We start from the raw sequence: 5379 nt of genomic DNA on the forward strand, positions 1-5379 counted from the left end.
AAGACTATAACTTATGTTTTGTCTGCATTCAGGACAAGAATCGTCTCCTTCCCTCTTCTCCAAATTCATGATTTATACAAAGCCTGCAATGTCATGTTGTCGAGGGCATCATCTTTGCAACTTCAATGATTTTTTCTCTCTCATTCATGTGAGACCCTGGTAAATAATCTCTTAAAGTAAAGTAAGTTATTTTAGTAGTACTGACAAAGGTTTTATTAACTCTTGTACGTCAAGAAAGATCCCTGGAAGTTGATGTTTAATTACCTGTAGAGTTGTTCCAGTTATGATGTTGATAAAAAAAGACAAGGATGATGAAAGACCTGATCTGAATTGGCCTGTCTACAGCCCTTCGTAGCAGTTAGCGCTTTGACCCAGATTATTGTGTTGCTAACGGTGCATCTGGGAGGAAAATTGATGGAAGGCTGAGATAATGCCTGCATATTTCCAATTTTAAACACACTAAGAATATGCTCACCTCTGGTAAACAGGCACACACACACACACATATGGTCTCATACTCTTCCCCAGTGTGCTGTTGGCTGGTGATAAAATAATTTTATACCCACACCTCAGACGCAAGACGATTAGTATTTGAATATTGTAAACTCCTCTCTAGAGAAAAGATATTCAATTAGTATTTTGTTATATTACAGCAGGCTAATGAACAGTGTGTCTCTCTGTACCCAGGCTCCTTACTGTCCACCGTCATGTGTCATAAACATATGCTGTTATGATGCTCCCCTGAAGCCATTTTCTACTTTAGAAACACAGACCCATGTGAATTAGCAGACAACATCCTGTCATCATCATCTTGCTATTCTATAAATAAAAAAAACTGAGCAGTAGCTGTAGGCAAAGGAGAGAATGGACAACACAAGAGAAAAATGGCCATTGAGGAATGGGCCGAAAACAGATTTCCTTTTCCACTCATTCTGTCTCCATTTGGAAGCCGGGGAAAGGGCTGAGGAGACTTTGGCTCTGCCTTGAAAGCACTTAAAAAGCCAAGGTCACCTTCTGGTCAAATCTGTGAAATGAGAAAATAGCTGAAGGGGCAAGAGGCCGGTGGCAGATAACATGAGAATGCACTATCTTCCCCCTCCATATTTTGTAAAGAGGAGAATGGGGTACTGGCAGGGTTTTCAAAAGACTAGAGCTTAAATAATAATACTTTGCATACAATAAGATGGCCCAGTTTCAACCAGTATGACATTGCATACATCCAAGCGCTCTTAAGAAATGAGGCATTCGGTCAAGCAGAGAGTGGGCAGCCAAAGAGCTGGACGTAAACCGACACAGCTGGTTCTTGAATGGAATAGCTCTTGCACTCCAGTAAAGCTGAAAGAAATTGTAGTATCAACCGAAATGCATAGGCAGCAAGGGATAAGTGGGAAGGGTAGTCAACTTGGGATTGGAAATTTTTTATTTCTAACTACCCCATCTGTACATGTCGCTGTAGGTGCCCCTGTTCAAGCCAGTGTAAGAGAGTAGGACTGGGTAAATGTTACTCTATGAAGAGGTCGGTTAGACTCTGAAATCCCTTCATCCATTTACATAAAATTTGTCTCCTTTGAAAATCCAAACTTAGTATTTGGGATGGTCAGAAAAGCATCAAAATATGTAGTCAAACTGTGGCCTAGACTGTTAACCATTGCCATTAATATAAACGCAAGCATGGAGAGCTGTGATTTTAGGCAATAACAAGATCTCAGGACATTAAAACCTGATATTTCTTATACAGCAGATAAAACATGACTCTGGAAACACAATTGGCGTGACTTTTAAAAGGACATTGCGTAAAAAATTTTAATTAGAGAAAATAAGTATTGCTTTAAAGAATACATATTCTATGATAGTCTCTTAATATCAAATCAAAAATTAAAGCATCCTTATTGCTTAGAATTAGTGGTTTATAACTACATAGGGGGAGATGCACCCAACGCGAGACGCCATTTGGCATCGTCATTTTTGATCACAGTAGCCAAAAGGGACAAACTTCAGTATCAGAATGAGAATCAATTTTATTTCCAAGCAGGTTTGTACTTACAAGGAATTTGACTGGGTGTCGATGGTGCAGACAAATTAGATATGTAAACAAATTTGTTCAGCCTAACTTGTTTTACCTGTATCTAAAAAGATGTAGTCAGTGGAGGAGGAGTACCTTCTACTTTCTGTTATAATGGAGAAACATCTGTTCTTTTTGTCCAGTGAGAGATAAGAGAAACAACAACAACAACAAAAAAATAATAATGATAACAATAACCGGGTGAAAATGACATTGCAGTTTTAGGTTTTACCAGGTGGAGACACTTTATGAGGGAGTGGGGCTTCAAAATGTTTACAAAGGTTTCAGACTTGCTGCCTGACTTGTGAGCTAATTTATCATAACAGTGAAGTTTATTGTGCATTGTGTTAGAAGCAAGGCAGTGAAGTCCATCAACTAGTCTGTACCCCAGCCGAGATGGCCAGTTCCTTTGTTAGCCTCCATTGGATGAACTCCTTTACAAAAGTTATCAGTTGCTGCTATTTTCCATAAAAGTCATATAAGGAACTCTGTTTTCAAACAGGTTTTCTATGTGCTTCATAACTTATTATAGCAGAAATTCAGACATCCCAAGTTGCAAAAACTAATTTCCGGGAGGTGCTCATCGACTGAGTGGTTACCTGAGTGGTAACTAGGTGACTGTCAGAGAGTGAACCGAAACTTTTTGGCTTATTTTTCTGAATAATTCCATCAGCTCTCTGACAACCAGTCGCCTGGAACGCTCATTGAACAGAGCATCGCTTTGGACAGATACGCACAGGTTTCACGAGCAACCGCCTCCCAACACCCCACTCTCTCTCTTGTTGTTCCTGAGCAATCGCAGTAGTTCTAATCCACACATGATGCACAAATTATTGTATTGCCTGCACGCTTTCACTCGCATTAAAAAAAAGATTACCTTGCAAATTCTAAAATCCGGGATAAGTTATCTGACTCGCGGGCATCAGTGAACAACCTTCGGTATCAGGGAGACTCCCGGAACTTCTGGGAGACTTGAGATGTCTGGATATTTCAAAAGTGATTAAGCAGACTCTGCCTCCCAGCAGAGATGGGTAGTTTGTTTGTTAGACTACACTAGATGAGCTCAGATACAACAATTATTAGCTGTTTTCCTTCATAGATATCAGACTAGCTAGCCAGCGTCTTCCAGTCCAGTTTTCAGAGAAACGTTTAACATTTTTCATAATTTAGCCAATTTGCAAGAGGTTGATTGGTTACCTCTTTTCAGAAAAAGAGTGGAATGTCCCTCATATAAGATCTCACATGCTTGACAGGGAGTCATCAGACTGTTGTATTTAATTTAGTGGACATCAAGATGGATGTTAATTTTACACACTTTAAATAATTTGTGTGAAAGTATTTTAGTTACTCAGCTGAGAATACCGACTATGAGAAAAGTCAAGAAAAACCCTATTGCCACAAAGGCTGTTGTGTACTGTAGCCAACAAAAAAGTAAGGGCCTATTTTCCTGGCCTTTCAGGAATCTAACCTGCATTTGACCTCTTCTACTTCTATTTTAAAAACGTTTGATCTGTAAAAACCACCAACTGTATGGTATTACTGGGCCAATATAGATGGAGTATTGCTTGTTAATTGTTCACTTGATGAGTCAAAACTGCCTTTAATCTGTTTGTGACTATTAAAAAGTTGGAATTTATTCATTATTTACACTCTACACTTACACAGGGAGTGTTGACCTAGTGGTTAGAGCAGTGCGCTCGTGCTCTGAGAGGGTTGCAAGTGCCCAGTTCGATCCACACAGCCTCCACTCTGGGCTCCTGAACAAAACCCTTAACCCCATACTGCTCTCCGGGCGCCACACAATGGCAGCCCACTGCTTCCCAAGGGGAGGGGTTAAATGCAGAGAGTGAATTTCTCTATTGTGGGACAATAAAGGGATTTACAAAACCAAGCGTGTTCAAGGGGAGTGGAGGTCTAGTGGGTACGGCATTGCGCTTGGAATCCTGAGGTTCTGAGTTCAAGCCCCACTCTCACAAACTGCCACTCTGGTTCCCTGAGCAAAGACCCTTAACCGAAACCTGCTCCCCGGGCGCTGCAAAATGCTGCCCACTGCTCCCCAAGAGGATAGGTCAAATGCACATGAATTTATTTTCTCTATACTTGCGACAGTGCTGAAAAAATAAAAAATACAGTAATATTTTGTCCACAACCTTTAAGAGAGATGATGATGCATAGCTTCATATGCGGTCAACTCAGAGAAAAAGAAGACAATAAATTAAAAGAAGTTATAAAATCATTAATCCTGAGAAAATCAATGCATTTTTTCTACAGCTGTAGCTCCAGGAAGAGAAGCTATATTTCTTCTTCTGCTCATGATCCGACCGGACGCTTTGTTTATCAGCTACGATCAAGCCAATTTGCTGATAGATATCTGGGCTGTGTATGGACGCCAAGGAAAGCAGACTACAGTTATGAGCTACACCTTGTTTCTGTTCCATTAACAGAATCATCTTTAAAAAATAATTGAACAGAAATTGTCTGAAAAAGGACACCTATGGTTTGTTTCAGGAGCTTATAGTAGGTTGGAAGATAAATCAAAGAAAACCAAAAGAATAACCACCAAATAGTTCATTTAGTTACAGTATTACTCAATAGTACTATATGGGAACTCTCAATGTAAATGGCAATCACCTACATTTTTAATCAGCATATACATAATTTTGAAACACAACATAAACTGTTTTAAAAAAAGAGTATTAAAAAACTTTAAATAACATGGATTCATTTTTAGAATCTGTATATAGGAAATATTGACGTGGTTGCTGTAGCCAATCAACTGTACCATCCGAGAGTTGTGAAATCAAAGCATAACTATACAGACTGCAGAAATGCTCAGCATTTAAATCTAGACATCTGTAATCTTTAAAGGATTTCTACTTCAAAAGTAACCTTCACTGTCTTACAGATCACAGTATTCTTCTCCTGCAAGCAAAAAAAACAACAAAAAACAATAATCTAGCAAAGATTGAGACAAACAGCACAATACCTCAACAGTGGAGCCCATGTTTTCTGCCTCACCAGTCTCGAATAACAAACTACTCTTGGAAGCAGCTATCCACTGATCCATTGACTACCTATCCTTTTGCTGGACCGATTGGGAACATATCCTCTACCTCTGCATCCCCTGAATTTTCTCTAGTCTCATGTCATGAATATTTGATGAGGGAGGGATGTGAGGGAAGGCCAATCACTAAAAGACATTTATCTCCGATATCCCCTGACTCTGCAACTCATGCCAAGCTTCTCTTTTGGTAATCAAAAACAAACCTTTCATGAACGAAAAGGCCCTATAGAGAAAATCGTTGATATCACAGTAA

At 39.4% G+C, this 5379-nt stretch overlaps 1 protein-coding gene across 1 annotated transcript in view; it reads right to left on the reverse strand.

The window, feature by feature from the left end:
• mgat4c (MGAT4 family member C) overlaps window positions 1-5169 on the reverse strand; it is a 32750-nt gene extending 27581 nt beyond the window's left edge. The window contains exon 1 of the mRNA XM_015397973.1: window positions 5049-5169. The gene's annotated coding sequence lies outside the window, so the exon portion shown is untranslated. The remainder of the gene's footprint in view (window positions 1-5048) is intronic.
• Window positions 5170-5379: the final 210 nt, after the last annotated feature.

This window comes from Cyprinodon variegatus, unplaced genomic scaffold, assembly GCF_000732505.1.
Source record: "Cyprinodon variegatus isolate N-32 unplaced genomic scaffold, C_variegatus-1.0 Scaffold901, whole genome shotgun sequence".
Lineage (NCBI taxonomy): Eukaryota > Metazoa > Chordata > Actinopteri > Cyprinodontiformes > Cyprinodontidae > Cyprinodon > Cyprinodon variegatus.